At 40.9% G+C, this 13,349-nt stretch overlaps 1 long non-coding RNA gene across 1 annotated transcript in view; it reads right to left on the reverse strand.

Moving 5' to 3' along the window:
• LOC113586752 (uncharacterized) overlaps positions 1–11,816 on the reverse strand; it is a 32,551-nt gene extending 20,735 nt beyond the window's left edge. The window contains exons 1-2 of the long non-coding RNA XR_014117786.1: positions 11,694–11,816; positions 5,894–5,978 (exon numbers count right to left, since the gene is read on the reverse strand). This is a non-coding gene — a long non-coding RNA (uncharacterized LOC113586752). The remainder of the gene's footprint in view (positions 1–5,893; positions 5,979–11,693) is intronic.
• Between the last annotated feature and the right edge of the window lie 1,533 nt (positions 11,817–13,349).

The raw sequence follows: 13,349 nt of genomic DNA on the forward strand, positions 1-13,349 counted from the left end.
ATCTCTGAAAGAATTCAGAGTCAAATCCCAACAAACGAGTCCAAATCCTGTTTATCAGACTACTCCATCAATCCTGATTCAGTGAGATTAATGACAAAGGTTAATATGGCAGGATGTTCCAAGCAAAACAGTAAAGAGTGTTGTGCTACAATAAAGAGATATCTTCATAAGTAGTACTACCTTAGACTTTTTAAAACCCCTGATAATAATGCAAAATATACAAACTTACAGTGGAAGTCTGAAGATCTTCTGGAAATAAAGCGTTACAAAGAGGAAAAAATATATATATATATATATAATTTTTTTACATTTATTTATTAACCTACACCTGAATAGGTGGAAAGAAAATTAAAAATGAAGCTGCACAATATTCCAAACGTACGCCCTCATCTGAGAAACCCGGAGGTTCAGACATGTACGGCGGAGGAAATGGCACACTGGTCCTTCTGGATCATCTGACAGCGGCAAACTGATGAACTGCAAATAAGATTCTTAACTGCACTGATCCAAAGAAACGCCTCAGAGGTCACCTGCAGTAGGACAGTCACCCGAGACACGCAGCTCTGTGTGCCACAGGCCCAAAAACTAGGACGCTAATGACTGACAAGGTCAGTGACCCGGGGTGAACCCCCCTGAAAAGGAATTTCTCTTACCAAAGACTACAAACAACAGCCTCAGTCAAAAAACCTTGTCATTGTCCACACACCAAGATCATCACCCCTGGAAAATCATCTTCCCAGTTAATCCAAGTGTGATCTTGGATTATGATGGTCTTTTTTGTACATTTGTGTGGTTTTTTTCTGGTGCCTGTCCACCTGTTTTGTTTCAACCACCTGACACACACACAGTTTTGTTTTGGTTATCAATCCATCTATAATTATTGTTATTTTTATATTATTGTTTTTATTAGTTTTATAGATTTATTAAAATTGATCATATTTCGCTTTTTCAGTTTCAGAAATAAAACTGTTTTAACAATCCGCCACTAGAGGGCCTCAGAGATCTGAATTTTATTGACAATGTGAGCCTCGCTTGACAAAAACCCGAGTTTATAAAAATGTCATGCCTCAGTTCTATGCGGCATACTTTCAACATTTTGCTACTGTATTGATATTAAAGCTCGGTGACCTTGTACACTGCCACCGAGGTTTAATTTTTTTCATTCTTTTAGGTCTTGTGTTAGGGGTAGACATTACCACATTCTTGGCAGTTGGCAGCAGTTAGCACATTCTTGGCAGCTGCCATCGGTTGTCTATGTTCTCATTGGTCTCACATTGAGACTGTGACCTCAGGAAATTAAAAGGGGGTAAAATGATGGGATTTAAGGAGACACTTTCCTCATGAGCAGAAAGCTGGATGACATTCTGTTGCCAAGCGTCCGATAGTGGGCGAGACACACAGCCTATCAGAGTCACGTCGCTGACCACCTGCACTCTCCCGTAAGCTCTTAAAAACACTCATGTCTTCTTGGCCAAGTCGAGCTGTCTGTCCTGCCCTCAATATCTATCTGTAATTATAAAGACAAAGATGTACTACTAAAGCGCCTGGCACAGCTGGCACAGTGTAGCCTGGTAAACACCCTCCAAAATCACGTATGAACGATCACTAGCTGCCTTTACTCTGTAGTGAAGTCTCTGTGATTATGTGCATGGCCCCTGTAAATGATCCCTATAAAGTCAGCAACACGACAAAGCACGGTGTAGTTGTACACTGACGAACATAGAATATATAATGCCATAGACAGGGAACTATAAATGAGTTAGAGCAACGCATAACACTTGATCAGAGAAGACCTAATATAATTTACACGTTAACAGTGTAAAAACTGCAAAACTACAACAGGAATGTTGACATTGTTTGAAACTTTTAAACAACTTTTTTTTTTTATGTTTGGCGAGCTACATGGGATGTCATTGCACAGGGACGACGCACTAAATTAGCCAGCACAAGGTGGGTCCCTGCGGGGTCCTGTAAAACCAGCGCAAAGCTCCAGGCTGTCCCACTACACCACAAAGCTGGCCGGGTCAGGTCTCTGCGCGCAAGCCACTCCACTCTACTCCCACAGATGGCCACTTATCGGAAATCAGAAAATAACTCCCGTCAGCAGTGATTTAGTAAATATGACCCCTGACTTGCAGAGAAATGGAATAAAAAGGTCCATTTTATGATGACAAACGGTCTTTGTTTACCCGTTCCACCTTTCTATTGCGAGGGAGGGGGATATTTTTTTTTTTTTTAGCTGAAATGCATCGACTCTATAAAGCCATCAGTGCCCGAAAAACACATTGAAAAATGTCTTTCTCCAGCATTAATAACTCAAAAGCACTACACTTTACAAATTGACCTGTGGCACGCGTTAGATGCAGGCCGGCTGTATTTCACTGGTTTGTTTTCGATTGCCATTGCTCAGCAGTTTCTGCCCCTAATATCAATCAAGCCTTCCATTTATTTCAGAGAGAGCGCGGAAGGGCAGCTATCTAATGGACAACAGCGAGCAATTTCCATGATGAATCCAGAAAACCACGCGGAAGATGAGTTATAGAATGCCTGCCTTGGGATTTACTCTGCGGTACCTGTGCAGTCTGACATATTGTACAACTCTTCCCAAAAAACTAATTTATATGATGAATCTTTTTGCCATGGTGTATTGTTCTTTTCTTATAAAAAACAGGGTATTAGTGAACTCATTCTGGACCAGACATGAAAGCTCTTTAAATGTAATAAGATTTCTTTGTAATCACCAATATGGCATTAAAATGCCGGAGCATGAAAAACCATTCTAGTCAAAAATGATCATTAACTGTAAAGTGTGTTTGGAAAATTGCCAACCTAAAACAAAACAACACTACCAAAAAACAAACAAACAAAACCTAACAATAACAACAACAAAATAAAGATCCATCCCCAATTAGACCACATTTTCCTGTCTGTACCTCGGCAACCTGGCTAAAAGTATGTTTCCTGTCAGAACCATGAGAACAGCCATCTTACCTTAACGGTGTGCCAACCCCCAGGTGAAGACGTCAGAGGGACACCCAAAGGCAGATGAACAGATTGATGAGACCCACACAAAGTCCCAGCCACAACACTGCCCCCTGGTGTCCTTTATTAATGCGGCAGGCACCCAGGCCGCATGCAGACCCAGTTTTCACGTTACATTACATAAAATAGTGATGATTTTGTTGGACTATCCACTTATGCTTCGTGGTGGTTAATATTTCAATCACAATAAGCACAATATTGTGGATACAATACATACAGGTTTGCGCTGAAAATTTGCTTAAAGCATTAAATGACCTATCGCAATCATCCAGGTAAGAGTGGATACAGGTTATTCAGTTTATATATATATATATATATATATATATATATATATATATATATATATATATATATATATATATATATATAGCATCTGGCATATTAAGGAAATGTTAATGAGATAGAAACAGCTGTCCATACACCTCAGAGAGCAAGAAGGAGGGAGAGAGAGAGAGGGAGGGAGCGAGAGGGAGAGAGAGAGAGAGAGAGAGAGGGAGGGAGAGAGAGAGAGAGGCAGAGAGAGCGAGAGAAGGGGACAACACAGTGCAAAAGCGTAAGACTGAGTATGAGTGTGTGTGTGTGTGTGTGTGTGTGTGTGTTTCTCAGGGACCTGGGGAGTAAGTGCATCTGGAAGGACAGCTGTTTGCAGTGTAGCAGGGTGTACTGATCACACAGAGCTGAGATAAATCACAAGTTATGCAGCATTACGGACTCTGCAAGGGCTCGGGTGACAGTGCAGGTCGTAGCGGGTGGATATGAATCACTAAAGCAGCCACATACTAATACATTCATGCCCCACATAAAGGTATGCGAGAGCTCCACAACACTGATTTGTATGTAAATGAAAAAAAAAAAAAGATATGCAACCAAAAAGATGTTGCATTAAAATTGCTACAGTTTTAATATTTTTTATATTTGTGACTACAGAGCTGTTATGGGGGTAATTATGGTGTTACCCATAGTTCCTTGAGAAGCCCATTTCAATTTACACATCAAAGCATACTTAATAGGGGTGAACCACACTGCCAGATATCCCTCCTCGATCTACAACACATCAATCATTTTGTAAACATTACCTGCAAGATGTTCAAGGGTACGACTCAGGTTCCTGTGAGTAGTAAACTAATGCATGCAGTGCACTGTGAAGAATGAAATGCTTTGTTTTCCTACCCTGAGACAAAAGCACTTAGACCGTCCCTGCACACTCAGGAGTGCCTGCTACAGCTGCAACCCGAGTCCTCACCACCAAGGAGGCAGCGGGGTCGGAAACGAAGACTGATGTGTGGCAACGCAGTCACAGTGAACGCTGGAATCCAGCCGCAGCTGAACGGGGGTGGGGGGGGGCACTGTTGTGCCTGCCAGTGGATTGCTGATATCCCGAAAGGTCACGGGAACGAACAGGCAAGACTGGTTTGGCAGATCCTCCAGTATTACGGTGTGGTCTCTTCTTTTTTTTTGCCCCCATCAAAAACCATTTGTTTCCTCATTGCCTATTTCCAGTGTAATTTACCACCCTCATGAAAAGTGAAGTTTGGAAATAGCACAGTGGACACTTATGGCCTTGTGTCCTGCCACACTGGCCTGGGATCAGTAATAAATCTCCGCCTTCTGCAACCACACGGCAAAGGACTACAGTAGCCGCTGCTCATGTTAAAGTGGGTGTATTAGTCCCCGTTCATTTCTCCAGAACCAAGTTAGAATGGTAAAAGAGATAGGCATAATGTATCTTAATGTATTGTATTGTTTATTTGGGTAAGTAAAAAAAATAAAATAAAATAAATCAAACACTGTCTAAATAATGGAACTGAAAATGATTAAATTACTTTGCAGTTTTGTGATGAGCACAGCTCGTCTGCACACGGGTTGTGGTTTTAGTGGGTAATGTCGTCTGCCATCTTGGCCCTTTCTCATCTCTGTCCAGTAGATCTCTGTTTGGCACATGCCAGAGTTGGGCCACATTAATCAGCCAGCCTTGCATGCGTGCTGAATGTCAATGCTCTGCACCATCACTCTCCATCCGCTCGGCTCCAACCAGCAGGGCATTAACCTTCTGCATTCCTTATTCCCAAAGACTTGGCAATGAAAGGAAGGGTAGAACTTCTCAGATTGTTTTCTGCTTGGGCTGACTGAGTGAGTGTGGCTTGGTGTGTGTGTGTGTGTGTGGTGTGTGATTCCCGGCCCTGCTATAAATATGCCGCAGGGGGAGGAGGGAGTGAACAGTGAGGCTGACAGGAGAGGGCAACATGGCCTTGTCTCCCTGGGAGACGCCAGTTAAAACTGGACCCCCAAACCCATAGTTTCCTACTCCGCTTCAGAGGTGCATGAGTGGTGACCCATGTCAGATATGTGCAGGTGCTCAAGAATGTGTTCTCCTAATGTACCCCAGTACACTTATGAATACACAGGAATTCCTTACAGCTGTGGTCTCACATCATTTAGACACCCAAAGTCACTGAAGCATTTGAGTCAGTGATGGTCATTTATTTACACAGGCACATTATAGACGGAATTCAATGTGGCCTTAATAAACAATACACAATAAACAGAATACGAAATACAAATCACCATGGCCACTTACCATCATTTACCACAAACTGGTGGACACAAACTGGCATATAAAAAGCATATCCAACATTTAACATCCAACATCCAATGCAGGAGACCTGTGGGTTTCAAAACGTCAGGTTCTTTGAAAAAAGCACACGTGCAAAAACGGCAATAGTTTGCATGGTTGTGGAGCAAAGTCACACACAAACCACAAAACACTCAGACCCAGCTGACAGTGGCCAGCGATTCAGAAGCTTGTCCCCTCATAGAGACATATGGTAAGAGGAAAGAGCCAGACACATACCTTGGCCTTGGGCTTGTGAAAACGCAAGCAACAGAGTCCATGGGAGAAGGAGAAGCTGGCAGGGGGTCCATAGCACCATTGGACACTGAAAGTCAAATAAGAAGTTAACTGGCATTTTTAAATGGCAGGAACCGAAGAGAGAGAGCATAACATTTATAATAGCTGAACATAAACAGTGTGGTAAGGTGTTAACCTGAGAAAAGGCCTTCGAATAGTCCTGTAAGGTGCACCTGATGTCTTTACTGACTCACAGATCGTTATTATGTGGGGAAAACCCTCAGCTGTAACGCGTCTTTACTTCACGAGCACATCTGGGGGGCGAGTCCTGAATATGCGACTAAACCAAGCACGTGGGTTAATAGCTGACTATGCGATGCTTATTTTCCAACACAGAAACAGAAACACTTGTGGGGTTTTATTTTCGTAGTATTCGAAAATGATCAGATGCTGGCTGGGTTTCTCGAGCCAAAATCAAAAAGGTCCTAACTGGTGTGTAAACATCAGGTTCCTTGGGGCCAAGGGCACGCCCTCATGCAGCACGTGAGGTGTACGATGAGAATTATTTGAGGTGCAGAGTCCCACCTAGTTTGTATGCCACAGATGTACACTTTACGTCAGATCCTGTTAACTTTTGAAAAAGAAAGATGGTGTAAGTGAACATTGCTGATGTGGATGTAATGTAGATATCGAGTCATTGTTTTTTTACTGACAATTTTATTTTGTAGGTGTAGTTATAGTTTATAGCCCATCTGGTGCAGTGCACAATGTGTGACCTCCATCTCTTCATCGGCAGTCAGTTTCTCTGCACGGGCTGTTGTTGGCAGTGTTGGCAGCCTATTCTTGGACGGCGGACAACTCTCGACCCAGTAGTGACACTGACATATGTAAAATCTCTACACAGCAGCTCAGCTGTGCTCGGTATACTTAGCCAGCAGAACACCCACCGCCGCGCCGCTATCATGTCGGTATCACAGCTGTGTGTGATGTGCCGTTGTCCTGTGGTCCAGAACTAACCAGTGATGAACGGGGCAGAGGGTGGCTGACAAATTATGCACGGCAACAGATGGATTACAGTCTGTAATTGTACACCTATGAAATACACTCAGTAACTATAGTTGCAAGGAAGGCATTTCTTCTTCAAAAAAAATAATAATAATAATGGGCAGGCAGTGTTAAAAATGATGCAACTGTATTATTATCAGTCTTAATCAAAAATGAATGTAATGCTATACTATGTACAGCTAGGTCAGTCAGACAGAACATATTCAGCATGTGAAACAGCCAAGGTTGTTTTAATTCACTGAGTGTGCTGGCATTAAATATTAGCATTCATCTTGAGAGGCCCACTCTTTAAGCACAAAGCTTTTATGAACCAACAATTCATCAAAATTTAATATGTGCGTTCCGGCACGAAATTTATGTAGTTATCATTATGCTTAATGAAGTATTATTTCTCCATGATGTGAGCAAATAAAAAAATATCCAGCAGATATAAATTGCAGTTTGAGTGCAGATCTAGAATATTTGGCATCCTAGAGTTATTGCTGGATACAAGAAGAGATGGAGGCTTTGGCACATAATACATGAGACTTTGCTCAGTGATATGTCAACCAATCCATAGCGACTCCCCACGCGTTTTCTGTGCTCATCATCTCATAGTCATTGCTGTCTCGCCTCCTGCATTGCAATCGCAGTATTGCATGCAGACCTGACATTCATGCACCAGTTGTTTTTTGCTGCAGAACCTATTTATCTTTTCTGCTAATGCAAAGCACTGTCTAGTCTGTAAAGCAACCTTAACAGTTTCTCATTACAGTTGTCCAATATGTTCAAGTTCAGACCAGTAGCCATTGCAGATAACCTGGCCAGTTCACTAATTGCCTTCACTCACTCTGGCACTTCACAAGGATCCGTGCAGAGGTTTAAAAAAAAGAAAAAAGAAAATCAATACACTTCCATTTTACATCACACCCATTTATTACTCCATCAATACACTCTTGGCTGGAATTAAATACACAGGCATTCCCATAGGCGCCTAAATCATGTCATAATGCAGCAATGCTGAGATTGGAGAAAAAGTATGACTGGCAGGTAGTCTTAATGCACAAACAGCTATTAAAATTACGCAGCCATCTTAGGGAATTTTGAAGATCCTGTTTCAGAATCTTTTATAGTGGTTGTATAGTGGATGGATGGCTCCAAGTAAGTATTAGAAACCACCATCACCAAAGCATGTTGCATATTAATTCTTTCAAAAAGGTCTAAAAATGTATGTTTACATTTTAAACTGACATATTACTCATACAGATGTTATGAAGACTTTAAATGTGATAAACCTTGTACCTTTTGCTGCAAACAGAAAAGGTTTTGCTGCTCAGTTTGTGCTCCCAGTAAGGGTTATCAACAATCCTATAACCCTGATCAATGAGTCCATCAACATTCAGCCCCAGTCCAGAACAGATAGCCGTGGTCAGTGAGTTTGCTAAGAGGCGATTCTATTGCTGGCCCCAGGCCCAGTGCCAACAGATTGGAGTGGCACAGCTTTCCATAACCAGCTCTAGCATTGTTCATAGCTTCTCCCAGTTCTTCTGTCTGCCGCCCTCTGGATCCACGCGTACTGTGCCACTCAAACACCACAACTTGTTCGAGATCAGTGAATGCTGCTCTGTTCTGGTAACATCATTGCGCTGCTCTAAACACGGCCACTTTTGTGTTGACACTTGCGCTATGCAGAAACGGCATGCAGCTAGATGAGCGCTGTCCAGGGTCCTGAATCTTCAGTGGCTTTGATGCTATTGACGTGGAGAAGAGCCCAGACAGTCACGTGACTGTGTAAATATAATTGTGCAGGGGCTTTTGTCATAAAAAGGAAAATAAGCCAAAGATTCAACAAAAATGGTCTCAAGTTTGATTGGCTCCTGCCAAACCAACAAGCATTTGGATCTTTCTTTCCCCAGAGAGAGCCGTGGGGTGGTAATGTGTCACAAGCTAATCATGCCCTCGATTATAAAAGGTACCACATGGAGTGAACACTTGTTAATCAGTGCATGATTACATCCAAGTTTTAAAACGAGTTCATTTTCCTCTTGAATCTTGAGTCTGACATTATACACTTGGCATAAATGGAGACAGTCAATTAACAAGCAACACAGAATGTTACATTTCCATATTTCACAGAACAATTGGCTTAGACGATCAAATAATTGATTGTTGTGAATCCTTATATTTAGCATGCAGATTCCTAAGCTCCTTTATTAGAAAAAAAAAGTGCCCTGTAGCTGCTGATCAGCTGTTATGTGGTTTAGAAGGTATTTTAAACAGCCCCTATGTTCAAAACTGATTTGGGACATCTTTCCACAGTTTTGTGCCCAGACTAATGTCTGGAAGGAGACTGGCTTTGTAAAATGTATCTTATTGATTTATTCCTGTGTTTTGGATCATTGTGATGTAACATTACCTGACCCCTCTTCGACTGTAGATCAGCAACAGATGCCCTTACATTCTACAGTACTATAGAATATCCTGATAAAACCTGGGATCCAGTAGAATATCCCAAAACTTGGAATTTATTGGTCACTGGGTGACTGCAGGCTGTCTGGGTCCCGATGGAGCAGAGCAACCCTACTCTATCATATTTCCTCCATGTTGCATCACACCTGGGACGACATTTTGGTTTTGGTACACAGCGTTTCATGCAATATAATTCTAAACACAGCACCACCTACATTTACCAAGAAGTTCTACTTTTCATTCAACTGTCCCGAGAACACTCTTCCAGTGGTACTATGGAACATGCAAGTGTTTTATAAAGGGTTTTGTTTTGTGCATCTGGCAGCCTCCCCTAAGCTCTTCATTGTTCAGTGTTTGGCTTATCGTGGTCTCATCAACACGGACATTTAAGTGCACGGGATGCTTGCAGCTTGTTAACAGTCAGTCACCTTAGGGTTCTTGGCCACGTGCACGGATTCTTTGTGTGACGCATTCTCCTGGGGAGAGTGGCAGTGGTGCTGAATTTCTTCCATTAGTAAGCCATCTGTCTGACTAATGGAGGTCCAAGTGCTTCGTAACTCTTTCAAGTCTTATGTGCTTCAACTGCGTTTCTTTGGAGGTCTTTTGAAATCTCTTCTGATCAATCGTGATCCGTTTTCTTTCCATTTTTGTGTGTACTTTGCAGGGCAAGACAGGTCAGGTCAAACTAACACATGAAGGGATGAAAATACATTGGAACTGATTGGATATATTTGTTTGAGGTTGAGATTGTTTAAATTATTTTTTCAGTCAAGATATGACAAAGTAAAATGCTATACGTTTTGTTAATTTGAACTCATTAGAGTAGTTAATTAAGTGAACATCAAAATCATTCATACAGAAAAAACTGATAATTCCAAACATAAACCTCTCACAACCATGGTGCAATATTATTATTATTATTATTATTATTATTATTATTATTATTATTATAGGTGAAGTCACATGTTTGAGGAGTGCATGTGAGAATGACCCATTGGATAACACCCTCTGTCCCTGTCAATAGTACTAATATACTAAAGATGTCTGTTTAGAACTCAGCAGTTGGTGCTCTCCTTTGAGAATATCCCACTGTCCTGTGGTGGTGTGTGAACCGCAGTTTGAAAAGATGCAGTGACTGGTAAGTGATGGGTCATAGAGGAGACGTGTTAGTCCTTATGCTTTCAGGTTGGTAGCAATCAAGTGATAAGAGAAGTTCAGATAGCATGTGTGAATGGCTATAATAATACTAGCCTCTGTGGTTGGGAATCTGATACTTGGCTACAGTGACAGTGATAAGGGAGAAATTTATATTTGCAGTTGGTGATAAAAAGATTTTTAAAATCTTTAAAATGTTTCAATTGTACAAGTTCTCAAAGTTTGTTGTTGTGGGTTTTTTTGTTTGTTTGTTTTTTTGTTTGTTTTTTTGTTTTGCTGGAACATTGTATTTCTTTAGATGTGACATAAAATAACAACGTTATAATCACCAGTGACTAATGACCTCAAAGAAGACTAGAAGACTAGAACTTCAGAGGAACCTTATAGGAACCTTACTTGAAAAGCTGTGGTAATTGATGGTGTAATGAGTTACAAATTTTGGATAAAAAAAATGCTGTCATTTTTGGTTAAAAAAAAACAAAAACAAAAAAAAACGAATGTTTGCAGTATTGGTACATAATACAGTATAATTATTTTCAACTCAGTCTACACAAGTTTTGTTTAGAAACATTTTGCAAATCATAGAACTGTGTCATACAATGATGGAACTGTTGCAGACTGATTTTAGGAAATGTACAAAGTGTTGGAAAGAGAGTTTGACTCTTCATTTAATTACATTACCTTTCTTAATATAATTTGTCACATGCAACTTAGTACTTAAGGCAATACCATTATTTCTAACTTACAATAACAGTAACTAGTTGCCTTTAAAGCAGAAGCTAATGTAAGATCAATACCAAATGATTTCTATTTTGCGTTTTTAAAAATAAATTACCATTTAAAACACAAAACCAAAAAGAAGTACAATTTGTATTAATTATCCCTCATAGAGCACAGGGTTCACATAGTTTTATGTTTGTTTAATTTTATTTCCTCCACACTAAAAATCATGCATGTGAGAACATGCTATTTTAACCCGTCCACAGGAGAGAGCAAGTTCCCACCGTGACTCCCAGCACATGTACCAGCCATGTGACTCCACACACACACACACACACACACACATACATATATATATATATATATATATATATATATATATATATACACACACACACTCTCATATTTACCTTACCTTGATTAGTGGTCTTTCACACCACAGGCTGATAAGTGCTGTATTTCCTGCTCCCGGGCCAGACAAGCTCTCCAAGTAGACTGCGCACAGTTGGAATTCCTGCGCTCCCCTCTCACATGCACAACTGGCAGAGCAGTCTGCTTTCTCTACCCAGGCACAGCCTGACTACAACACGAGGGAGTGAGCAAAAGAGAGGGAGAGAGAGGGGAGAGAGAAAAAGAGAGAGAGAGGGAGAGAGAGAGAGAGAGAGAGAGAGAGAGAGAGAGAGAGAAGAAAAATAGCCTTGATAATGCAGATTGTCATAAGAGAGCTGTATTCCTGGTAATCCAATCCAAGTGAAGTAAAAGCCCCTGTCATTTCAACGGACTTAATGAGAGCAATTTGATTACGCAATTGCCCAGCTTCTGCCATGCTCATTGTTTCGCATTTTCACTCGTCCAACTCAAATTAACTTACATTTAATGTATTTAATGCCCGAACATTGCACTGCACTCTAAAACGCACACGGCTGAAATGAGAGTGGCCAATGTGTGCGGAAGACACTCGTCCTCATGGCAGTCCTGTGGTGCTGGCTCCAGTGCATATTAAAGTTGTTTTTCCTAGTACAGAAACAGAAAGTGCAGTGCATTAGAGAATAATAGACTATAATCATAATGTTCCTGTAGTCTAAGAGTCTGGTTTACTGGAGTACTCAGGACAAATAAAACTCTCGGAGCGAAAAATGGTTAGTTCAGACAGGAGCTGTGTTTCAGCTATGCTTCATGACACTGAAGCTGCACATGAAGTAAGGGCACTCTATAAACAGAATCTGTATGCATAACACCAATATAGAGAATATCCTGCTCCAGCCTGCTGTATCCCAAATGGAGTATCTGTGAGCTAATTAAGCATCAAGTCTGCAGTGTCCAGCTGAACACTAGGTCAGAACTACTCAAATCCGGGCCTTAAATCCAAAATTAGTCCAGAATGTTCTGGATTTTGTCATCACTAATGAAACTTGGTGGGTCACTGTCATTACAACTGACTGCTGGGTAAAAGGAAAGAGGAAATGTTTTTGTTTTGTTGAGGGGGGTTTTGGTGGTGGTATTATGTACAAGTGATCCGAATGATAATCCTGTTGGACATGGCAGTGTTTTATATCAGAAATAATTTGGTAGAATGGGTATAATTCATGTATGCAGTATGGTTTGTAACAGTGAGATAAAAGCCTTCATCTAAGCCATATTATGTACGTGGGACTGTACATACAAACTTTACATGGGACCGTAACAAATGGTGCACTAGATTTTTTTTATGAGAAACAAATTTTGGCTCGTCACTTATTTCAAGCAGATCACCAAGTATAATAGACACACTTTAAGACAGTAGTTAAGTAGCCAGGGCACCCAAAAGATTCCTACATCACATATATTCTTAGAGAACAGAGTTAAACAAATGTAATATATGGTATCAGAAAACCTACCAAAAAAATGCTTTATCACAGTCTTACACACAGCAGCTGGCCCACACAGGTCATGCTGGACTGCGACAGCTGAGCACCGAGGTACTGAAGCTGATAGGTTAGCATGTGATTAATGTATTTTCAAAAGAGCTTAACGGTGCAATAGAATGATTAACAATGATGTCTTGTTTAATGGAGGCAGATGTAGATTTACG

The sequence above is a fragment of the Electrophorus electricus genome, chromosome 17, assembly GCF_041902795.1.
Source record: "Electrophorus electricus isolate QZ-2024a chromosome 17, ASM4190279v1, whole genome shotgun sequence".
NCBI classification, from domain to species: Eukaryota; Metazoa; Chordata; class Actinopteri; order Gymnotiformes; family Gymnotidae; genus Electrophorus; species Electrophorus electricus.